Raw genomic sequence first — 11,759 nt, forward strand, 5'->3', positions numbered from 1 at the left:
TACACTGAGGTGCGTTTGGGCTGTTCACTGCTGTTCTCAGGTTTCCTCTTGGAGGGCTGTGTTCTTTTTATGGTGTGAGGGTACAGGAGGGGCAGGGGAGACACACCTGTGATGAACAAGAACCAGAACCGTCCGCCTGCCAGAGCCCGGGACCTCAGCAGCTGGAATTGTGCTGAAGATTCTCAACCACGAACGTGACTCAGCCACCAGTGACTGCTGGCTCCCAGTTCCTCCGGTAACTCCCTGTTTCTCTGGATTCCAGGAACCGTTAGCGTCATGACCTCCCTCTGCTCTCCACATCTTTCCTGTGCCTTGTTACTTTCACGCCCCCGCTCCTGCTCCTCACCACGTGGGTTAGCCGTCTTCCCACAAGGTCTGATTGCGCATGCCCTCTTGTGGCTACTCTTCCTGCATCCACTCACTTCCATCTCTCAAGCTGCCTGCGGCTCCCAGTGCAAGTTCCCGAGAGAGAATCTGATTGGTTCAGCTCGCCACATCCTAGCCCCGCCCACCTATTGGCTGTCCTTGGGTCAGGTGATCCCACTAGGCCAATCAGCTCTGCGGGACGCAGCGTGATCACATAGTTCAAACCTGACAGGAGAGGCAGTTTCACTCGGAGGGATTTGTGGGTGAGACAAGCATGACTGGTTCAGGGCACCCACGGGAGGGGGCAGGGCCAGCACCAAGCTTTGGCCCCTGGAAAGCTGCTGAGGTCCTGGGTCTTGTCCCAGGAGACATTCATTGACTGGCATTAGAGACTGGAGCTCACATCTCTCATAAGATCTGATTCTCCAGTCTACCACTACTATTTGGAAAAGAAAATCTTTGAATCCAAACTTTTCGTTTATTTTTTTCATGTCTCAAATGCCTGTTTCTTTAGAAGCCATCAGGAGCAGTGAGAGAGAAGACGGCTCTGTCCCCTCCACCTCCACCCCTCACCGGGCCAGATGTCCTGTCTGCGCTGAGGGCCCGCAAGGTGAAGAGGAAGAGCTCCAGCACCTGTGAGGGGCCCACTGTGGGTGCAGAACCGGTTCCCTGAGCAAATCCAGCTGAGCTATCAGCTCAGGCACAGCTCTTGGGCTTCTGTTTGGTCAATAGCGGAAACCACTGGAACGTTCCCATGAGCTCATGTTAGATACTCTCCCAAGCCTCCCCCTCAGGTTATAATGAAAGCAAATCTCAGACCAAATTCCGTCGCACACCTAGGCATTTATTAAACATGTGTTCACCAAAGAGGCGCTGAGCCGTCCGTCCAGCCTGTTCTGAAGGCAGAATGAAGACACAGCCCTCGTCCTTTCAGGGGCTGTGACCACACCTTGCATGACAGGCTCACTCAAGGCAGGATTCTGGTGCCCAGATAGCATCAGGCAACCAGAATCCAATCCAGAGCCCGGCACAGGCACGCTGGGGATCAAGCTCCAGGTGACCTGCCAGCTGTCCCACAGTCCCCAGAGTGGGGACGGACATGCTGTCTTACAAAAGTGACAGAATGACGTCAGAAGGGCAACCCTAGTCATACCATGCAGGCCCCAAGGTTCCTATTTCTCCAGCACCAATCACCATGGTCTTAAACTTTTCTTGACGTAAAAATCAGGCTGTGGAATATATGCACGCTCTTGAAAGCAAGTTATAGTCTTAAAAACAAGTTTTGCTGAGACCAAGGATTGTCCAGAGATAGCTCAGACATTTTATGAGTTTATGATGAAAAAATAAAGCATGCTTTTTATTACTTATATGTACATATATACTTTTCACATTTTAATGGAATCCAGTTCATGGAAGTCAGTCCAGAGGGCAGGGCCCTGGAACCAGTCCAGCATATTTTTAAGCTTCACAGCAACACACATCTGGTGGATGGTAACCTGTATAATGATGGCTTAAATTTTTAAAATTTTCATATCAAAATTTTTCTCACAATTGCAGAGAATAGTTGTGTTTTTAATGTATTGGTTAGTAAATTTATTAATAAAGGAAACAACTGTTTATTGAGCACCTATAGTAGGCCAGACATTGTGACTGATGCTGGGGTCTGATGGTAACAAGCTTAGACAGTCCCAGCTCTTGGGACCCCTGCAGTTGTAGCAGGGAGTGGGATATAAGTAAAATAACCACATGGATCAATGTTCAATTGTAACTGTGAGAATCCCCATGAAGGGCAGATACATGGACACTTGAGACTCTTAATGGGGACGTGACCTGGTCGTGCAGACCAAGCACACACTGTCCATGACGCTGGAACCATAGATCCTGGACCGGAAATGAGGTCTGCGGAGGTGAGCCTTAGACTGTAAGAAGCGGGAAGGCCTCCTCCTCTCTCTCCTTCGTCTGGTTATTGGGCCTGGGCTCTGCCTAGAGCAGCAGGGCCCGCTGAGCCAAAGGGAGCCCTGAAGCAAGGTAGGCACGGACCTTTCTGGAACCCCCAAATGGAGGCTGACATTTCAGCCTGGGGATCTGAGCAGGGCCCCATTTGATAAGCAGCAATTGTAAGTGACTCTCCTTGTTCTTCAACCTTCTTATAGCCCTGAGCTTCCGGAGGAGTCTTGGGAATTGTTCCAGCCTGGTCTCCACTGCACTGGGGGATCAAGGGACCCACCAGCTTTTGCAGGCTTGGGAAGGTAGAGCCCAGGGAAGGGTGATGTCCCTAATCCTCAAGCCAGAGTGGTAGTGGCTGTGGTGACACCATGGAGGATGGCCAGATAGAGTGGCCATTCAGGAGGGTCCCTGGTGGCAGAGGCCACTGAGGAAGCAGGAGCACATGGGGATCGGGCCCTTCTGAGACCACACCCAGCACATGCCGGGAATTAGCAGAGGAATAGTCTGAGGCAGCTAATTTAAAAAAACAAAAACAAACAAAAACAACTTTATTTTGTAAGAGCAGTTTAGATTCACAGCAAAACTGAGAAGAAGGTACAGAGATTTCCGTTCATCCCTTGTCCATGCCCACAGCATGCAGAGCCTCCCCCGTTATCAGCATGCCAGGCCAGAATGGTACATTTGGTTACAACTGATGAACCTACACAGACACAGCATAAACACCCAGAGTCCATAGTTTACCTTACGGGTCACTCTTGGTGTTGTACGTTCTACGGATTTGGACACGTATAATGACATGTATCTGCCATTATAGTATCATACAGAGTAGTTTCACTGACCTAACAATTGAGGTGGCTAATTTTCAGCATTCAACCCAGGGGCAGCTGAGCCATGGGCAATTTGGTCATAGAAAGATAGTGTCATTCCATCTGGTAGTCCCAGAGGGGTGAGGACTAGATCTCAGGCAGGATCTCATGTGCTCGGCCCTCCCTCCCTGCATCTCCAGCATCCAGTGAGGGGCCTGGATTGGAACAGGAGCAAAGCAATTGCGCAAGCAGGAGGCCTGGAGGCTGAAGGGGCCAAGACTCCTGCCCAGTTCCTCTGCTCTCTCACCCCAAGGCGCCCCGTCAGCCAGGGCCGGGCCAGAGACGGTCCTCATCGGAGAACATGTAAGGACTATTCACTCCATCCCTAGATGGCCCCAGATGTCTAAGACCATGGCCAGGGCACTGACAACAGCAGCCGGTGGAAAGGCAAGACTTCAGCTGTGTCTCTACTTGGAAAGGAAATGGGGCAGGATGTAGGCACAGAGCAGCACAGAGCAAGGCTAGATGCCGCACCCACCCCCCTTCCTGTGAAATCTGAGACACCTCTCCCCGGAACTGGTTGATTTTCAGTAATGGCAGGAGTCTGGCTTGTTCCTTCCCAGCTGCACACCAGGAAAGGAGCCTGCCGCCCACTGAAACTCCTCTCATTCAGAAACACTGGGCTACTTGGGAGGGGAGGTTTCAGAGTCAGAATACTGAAATGCAAATGCGCTTTCCAGGGCAGGACAAATGCCTTGGGGGATGGAGGAGGCACCAAACTCCAGCCAGTGGCTGAGGCAGAATAGGTGGGATGCGCTCACTCCCCAAGTCCCAGGGTCCCCCCCTCATCCCCCGACCACCCCCCCCCCAGCTTCTCCCCCACGTCGCCCACAGCACCCGCCGTTCCTCCCCGCGGAGGTCGCTGCCCCTCACGGCACTGGATGCAGAGAGGACACTCTCTCTCTGCCCAGTGACCTCACGGTCCTACAGGAAAAGGGACTTTCAGACACCAAATATATTTTCGCATGAAAGCCTTCTCAAGACAGGCTCTGGCAGCCAGACTGAGGCCTTAATACGAGCGGAGCTGCCCTCTCACCACAGAGTCAGTGATGGGAGCTTTCAGGGCACTTACCGAAGCCATCTGGAAGCCAAGGCTGTGTCTGGAGTTCACCTACTCCTGAACCCAGTTTTATGTTAAAGTTAAGAATTTTGCTTTCATTTTCCTTCTGACACTGTTGAAAAGCTTTCAACACTAAACTTTTTTTTTAAGGGAGACTAAAGATTTGCTTTAATTGGAAAGGTCAATAGTTACCTACATCAAAACATGGAATCACCGAGGCTTTAAAGCCACCTGAAAGCAGTCAGATTAGGAGGGAGGCCTTATAATCTGCTCCTGCTTGAGAAAACCAAGGTCTCTTTCAACAAAAACCTGGACAACTATTCCTACTCCAGGAAGGGGGGCATTTAGAGGCACAGAGGTGCCAACCCCGAGTGCACTTACCTAGGCCATCATAAAAACTCCAGGAAATATTGGGTCAGAAGCCATGGGGCAGGCCAGATGGGGTGCTGCACTCCACAGGGCAAGCCTTCAGGAGGTGGGTGCCTTGGAGCATGTGGGTCCCAGGAGTTCATTGCCCCTGTAGGACACATTTGGCTGCAAGAAGCAGAACTTACCTAAAAGGGGTTTTGACAGCCTGGATAATCACTGTCTCCGTAACAAAAAGACAGAGGCAGGTGACTCAGATTCAGTTCAGCAGCTCACCAAGGCCACCAAGGACCCAATCATTTTACAAATCTGAGGAAAAATATAAATTCAAAGTTTGCAAAGTTCAACAAATCCCAAGCAGGATAAAAACGAAGAAAATCACAGAAAGGCACAGCATAACCAAATTGTTGAAAAGCAATGTTAAAAAGTCTTAGAATCAGCTAGAGAAAAAAGACACATTAAATACAGTAGAACAGTTTATCACCAGAAACAGAATAAGCCAGAAGACAATTAAACATCTGTACAGTGATGAAAAATAAAATGAGAAATCAGAGTATGTATCCAGCTAAAATATTTTTCAAGAGCAAAGGTGAAAGAAAAATGGATTCTGATAAATAATACTTAGGAGAATTCACTGCCAGCACTCTTGCACTATAAGAAATATATTTCCTCTTTCACCTCAATCAGTTTTCACCTCATGTATTTGAAGCTCTGTTGTTTGGTACATTCATATTTGCGATTGCTAAGTACTCTTGGTGGATTGACCCCTGTATTATTATAAAATGTTCCTCTCTGTCCCTGGTCATTTTCTTTGCTCTGAAGTCTACTTTTTCTGATATTATTATGGTCTCCCTGCTCTCTTCTGAGTAATGTTTGTGTGTGTATATTTTTCTCTCTGTTTACTTTTGACCTACACATATCATTATATCAATACTTGACATGAGTTTCTTGTAGACAACATGCTTTTTTTTTAATCCATCCTATCGATCTCTCTTTTAATTGATTTATTAAACCATTTGTATTTTATGTAATTGTTGATATGTTAGGGGCATCGGTCTGCCATTACACTGTTTTAAACACTTTCTTTGTTCCTTCTGTTTTTGTTCTTCTGCTTCACTTTTCTCGCCTTTCTATGTCTTACCTGAACATTTTTAGAATTCTATTATCTATAGTGTTTTTGTAGATTTTTTTGGTGGTTGCTCTAGGTATTATATTATAGTTATAATCGATGAACCCACATTGACACATCATTATCACCTGAAATCTATAGTTTACATTCACATTCACTCTTCCAAGGGACATTTTTATGAAGTTTTGGGGGCCTCTTTCTCAGCAGCTCCCTGTTCTCTGGTACCCTGATCCTTGAATCCCAGTGGTCTTAGAAAATCCCTGAACTCTGATCTGCTTCCTGCCCTTAATGAGACTGTCAGTCTATGTCTGACGCTGTTTACCTGCACCAAGGTTTGGGAAATACCCTCAGGCATAAGTCTGGGCACATGTGAACCTTGCCTCCAACACGTCCGTTCTATCAAGGATCTTTGTCGCTGTCCAGTGGCTACAAACCCTTTTGAAAATAGTTCAGAGATTCACAGGAAGTTGCAAAGATAATACAGAGAAGTCCTATTATCTTCAGCCAGTTTCCTCCAATAATTACATCAAACAAAACTATAGTACAGGCTTCCCTGGTGGCGCAGTGGTTGAGAATCTGCCTGCCAATGCAGGGGACACGGGTTCGAGCCCTGGTCTGGGAAGATCCCACATGCCGCGGAGCAACTAGGCCCGTGAGCCACAACTACCGAGCCTGCGCGTCTGGAGCCTGTGCTCCGCAACAAGAGAGGCCGCGACAGTGAGAGGCCCGTGCACCGCGATGAAGAGTGGCCCCCACTTGCCGCAACGAGAGAAAGCCCTCGCACAGAAACGAAGACCCAGCACAGCCATAAATAAATAAATAAATAAATAAATTAATTAAAAAAAAAACCCAAAAAACAAAAAACTATAGTACAATATCAGAACCAGGAAATTGTCATCGGTACAAGTGTGTGTATAGTTTTATGTCATTTTATCACATGTATAGATTCATGTAACCACCATAACCATCAGGAGACAGACAATTCCGTTACAACAAAGCTCTCCCTCAAGCTACCTCTATAATCACAGCTCTTCCTCTCCCTCCTACCATTGCTAACCCCTGGAAAATGCTCATCTGTCCTTTACAATTTTGTCTTTCTTGAGAATGCTGTATAAATAAAATCACACATGTGAAGTTTTGAGATTGGCTTTTTTCACTCAACATATTTGCCTCGATATCCATCCAAGCTGTTGCCTGCAGCAACAGTTTGTTCCTTTTTTTATTGCTGAGTAATATTCCTCGATATGGATGTATCACTGTTCGTTTAACAGTTCACTTGTTGTAGGATAATTTTAGTTGTTTTTAGTTTTTGGCTATTACAAATAAAGCTGCCATGAACAATTGTGTCCAGGTATTTATGTGAACATAAATTTAATTTCCTGCTTCTGTGTGTGATGGGCCAACTGCATACTGTGGTCCCCTTCTCAGGCTTTGGAGTTTTTTGTTTTTTGTTTTAAATATTGGCTATATTCCCCGTGTTGTACAGTATATCCTTGTAGCTTATTTTATACCTAATAATTTGTACCTCTTAATCCCAGGGCTTTTTTTTTTTTTTTAATTAATTAATTAATTAATTAAATTTTGGCTGTGTTGGGTCTTTGTTTCTGTGTGAGGGCTTTCTCTAGTTGCGGCGAGCAGGGGCCACTCTTCATCACGGTGCACGGGCCTCTCACTATCGTGGCCTCTTTTGTTGCGGAGCACAGGCTCCAGACGTGCAAGCTCAGTAGTTGTGGCTCACGGGCTTAGTTGCTCCGCGGCATGTGGGATCTTCCCAGACCAGGGCTCAAACCCGTGTCCCCTGCATTAGCAGGCAGATTCTCAACCACTGTGCCACCAGGGAGTCCCGGCTTTGGAGTTTTGATCCAAGTTTGGTCAGTGAATCATAGCCTGAGCAGTGCAGATGAAACCAAGAATGAGGTGCTGGAGTCCATCTAGAAGGCCGGGCAGGAGAGCACCCTCAGCCTGGGCTCCATGATGTCTACGCTGTGTCCTCTTGATTGATAAGGGAAAATCCACAGTGGATTGGCTCCCTCACTTCCCTTTGCTGGTCTTGGGAAGAGTGGGCACCAGCTGCTATTTTGAAAACTTGTATAAGGATTCTGTTATTATATAAGAGCCTCTTTTCCCTGGGGGACCATGAGGTCTCTGCAGAGTGGATATCTCCTTTCTGTGACCGCAGACTACACGTCTGGCACATGGGGAGGGGGAGGCACTGTGAGTGATACATGCGGGGACCTGGTCCTTGTTCTAGAAGCTGTGTCTGTCTGGGTCTTGGGGCCCAGCTTGCTCACACCCAGTTCACAGAGGAGCCTCGATACTGAGTCTATGGGGGAAACCTTGGGTCTCTGGGAGGCGAACTAATCCCTGTTTTGCCTCCCTCGGCTGCCGGTGAGGGTTTAGACCCTTCTCAGCCCCCAAACAGCACCTCTGTCTCCCCTCTTCCTTTCACAGTCTTTTCCTCCCAGTTCAAGACCATTCTAGTTTAAGCTGTGCAATATCCAGCAGCCTTGATTTTTTGTGTGATTGAAGTTCTAGGCGGGGTTGGATTCAGCTCAGTGGTGTGCAGCTGAAAAAGATAAGCTGTGTTTATACATTTATTCCAGGAAACGGAACAATTCCAGGAAGGCATGTATCATAATCTTAAAAAAAGGAGGTTGTCTGGCCTCGTTCCAGAAGGGAACTTCCCCACCCCTAGTGACGATCCCCTGTTTCTTCATCCAGATGGGGGCCAAGTGTAGACTTCAGCTCAGCACTGCTATTGACAGCGCCCTGGCCATGGTCTTAGACATCTGGGGACATTTAGGGATGGAGTGAATAGTCCCTACATGTTCTCCGGATGGAGACCATCTCTGGCCCTGCCCTGGCTGACAAGGTGCCTTGGGATGAGAGACCAGAGGAGCTGCACAGGAGTCCTGGCCCCGCGGAGCCCCCAGCCCTCCTGCTTGCACAATTGCTTTGCTCCTGTCCCAAGCCAAGCCCCTCACTGGATGCTGGAGATGCAGAGAGGGAGGGACGAGCACACAGAATCCTGCCTGAATGGAGCTCCAAGCCCAGAGGGGTGCAGACAGGAACAGGGAATCACAGCACGACACAACCAGGGGGGAGACGGGGAGGTCCTGGGCGCCTGGGGACCCAGAGGGTGGCAGCTGACCAGGCTGGGGCCTGCAGGGCAGCTTCTCAGATGTGGGGCGTCTGATGGGGGAGAAGAGGAAGGGGGGTATGGGGCAGGGTGTGGGGTCAGAGAGAACTGGATGTGCACAGGAGCAGAGGCAACAACAAGCAGTGGGTCAGGGAAAGGGCAAGTCATCCAGTCAGCCTGGGTGGAGCAGGGAGGGCGAGGAGAGGTGAGGAGGGCAGGTCAGACAGGGCTGTGAGCTGCCCAAAGGACCTGCCCTGTGCTCTGAGGTCAGAGGAAGGTCACGGGCAGACGTGCCCTTAGGAGGCAGGTCACAGAGGGTCTTGGGGAGACTGGATGTGGAGTGATGGGAGCAGGAGGCGGGGGGGGGCAGTCAGGGGGCCGAGGGGGTCACAGAGGCAGGGACGGGGCTGCCCTGGACCAAGTCAGTGGATGGGAGACGGACGAGGCAGTGAATGCAGGAGAAACTTCCAGGGTTGGCATTGACTGGACTTCGTGATTGGATGCAGGTGGCAGGAGTTGGGGTGAAGGAGGGGCAGAGGGAAAGGAAGTGCTAGGGAGATAGATGGAAGACTTAGTATGGCCCTCTTTTGGGACTGGAAAACCTGGAGGAGGGGTTGGAAGGGGGGATGTCATTCCCCAGATCAGGAATGTAGAGGGAGTAGAAAGAGTATTAGTTCTGGCAGCCGGGGTGCCCTGGGGTGGAACATGGGCTGTGAGGAATGGGGTGAGGAAGGGAAGAAAGTCAGGACCATGGGGTGCCTAGTGAGAGACGTGGGCAGAGGAAAGACCCAGCTCGAGCTCTTCACACAAGTGACCTTGAGCAAGTCATCGCCCTCGAGGGCTGCATGGCAGGTGTCCACCCCACTGCAGACAGCTGTGTGATCCCACAAGGTCCTGGTCCCTGGCCGAATTGCCTGTTGGGTCACATTAAGATCCCTTCAACTTGCATCTTCAGGACATCAGCTCTGAGAGAAGGGCATCCTGAGGCCAGGAGGGGATCTAAGTGGGGGACTCAGTGTGACCCTGAACACCACGAGCAGGGGGTGCTGGGCTCGAGGGTCAGTGTGCAAGAAGGGCAGGGACTCAAGACTGACTGCTCAGTGTCGTCCTGGGTGGGCCTGGCTCTTGGACATGTTGGAAAGATGCTGTACATACCGTGTCATGAGTACACATGTGCAGAAACACATCCACACAGCCCTGTGCATGTGAAGGCACATCTGAATGAACGTGTACTCAGCCAGCACAGTCCCTGGACCCTCCCTCCTTTCCCATTTCTCGGTGGGGGGTGGTGGTGGTGAGGGTGCCGGCCGAGACAACTGCTTGCACCTTCCGAGTTTCCCACCAGTTGATGAAGCTGAAGCATCCCCCCTTACCCCCAAAGAAGCCACTCTCTGGGCGGTGGGGCTCAGGTTCATGTACATCTGGCTGTTTTAGGGCAGGCAGGCCAAACACTATACCTGGAGACCTGGTTGAGATTTTTCAAAGTGGCTATGAGATGAGAACGTGATACATCTGGCCCCCGCAAGAAGGGAAGGATTTTCTGTCTAAATATCATCCCTTGAGTTTGGAAGCATGAACATGTGCACACTGAATTGTGTTCTTTCCCACTGAGCACCTTGAGTTCTTTGGACATATTGTAAAAGACTCCGAAACTTTATTCTCTATAGGATGGAATTTGTTGTACATTGATTGAGTTGCACTTTTTGGTAAACCCTCTCACATGTCCCCAGAGGAACTTGTTTGCAAAAGATCCACACAGCGTCAGTCTGGCTCCAAGGAGAGGGCAGGGCCTTCAGAGCTTGCAAGTCCTGCTTCCAAATCCTGGCTCCACCATATCTCAGCAGAGTCCTTGGGTGCTACTCCATCTCCCTGAGGCTCAAGAGACAACTTCTTAAGGGGAGATGATAATACTTGTCACCCTTTGGGATAGGGGAGGGATGAAACGAGACAGCAAGCTCTAGAGCGCAGGCTCAGTAATTGTGGCGCACGGGATTAGTTGCTCCATGGCATGTGGGATCTTCCTGGACCAGGGCTCGAACCTGTGTCTCCTGCATTGGCGGGTGGATTCTTAAACACTGTGCTACCAGGGAAGTCCCAAGAGAGTAGATCTTATAAGTTCTTATAAGTTCTCATCACAAGAAACAAATTGTAACTATGTATGGGGGTGGGTGTTAACTAGACTTATTGTGGGGATCATTTCACAATATATACATATATTGAATCATTATGTTGTACACCTGAAACTAATATCATGTTATATGTCAATTATATCTCAATACAATTTTTAAAAGAAAGTTAAGTATGTATATTATTATTCCTAGAGGTAGCACTAAAATATGCAAAGAGATATAGTAAAAAAAGACAATAGGTTAATTAAAATTGGATGCCAAAAATGTTCACATAATCCAAAAAAAGGCAGGAAAGGGAAAAACAGAGGACTAAAAAACAGTGGGAACAAATAGAAAACAAACAATAAAATGGTACACCTAAATCCAAACCTATCAATGACTACTTTAAATGTAAATGGTCTAAACACACCAATTAAAAGAAAGATATTGTCAGAATGGATTAAAAAAACCAACCAACCAACAAACAAAAACTAAAACCATGACCCAACTATGTGCTATATACACAAAACTCAGTTCAAGTGTAATGATACAGATAGGTTAAAAGTAAAACGGTGCTCTGTGATGATCTAGATGGCTGGGATGGTGGGTGGGGTGGGAGGGAGGTCCAAGAAGGAGGGGATATATGTATACATATAGCTGATCCACAAACAGCAGAAACTAACACAACATTGTAAAGCAATTATACTCCAATTAAAAAAAAAAGAAGTAAAAGGATGCCAAAAAGATACAACATACACACACTAATCAAAGAAAGCTG

The 11,759-nt window shown here is 48.4% G+C and overlaps 1 protein-coding gene and 1 long non-coding RNA gene across 2 annotated transcripts in view; one reads left to right on the forward strand and one right to left on the reverse strand.

Moving 5' to 3' along the window:
* LOC309606696 (solute carrier family 22 member 10-like) overlaps positions 1-11,759 on the reverse strand; it is a 234,399-nt gene that overhangs the window by 44,455 nt on the left and 178,185 nt on the right. The gene's annotated exons all lie outside the window — the stretch shown is intronic.
* LOC309606753 lies at positions 107-1,989 on the forward strand. Its single transcript, XR_014232043.1, has 2 exons — positions 107-235; positions 881-1,989. It is a non-coding gene; the product is annotated as an uncharacterized lncRNA (long non-coding RNA).

Source organism: Balaenoptera borealis (assembly GCF_965194805.1).
Source record: "Balaenoptera borealis genome assembly, chromosome: 11".
Classification (NCBI taxonomy): domain Eukaryota; kingdom Metazoa; phylum Chordata; class Mammalia; order Artiodactyla; family Balaenopteridae; genus Balaenoptera; species Balaenoptera borealis.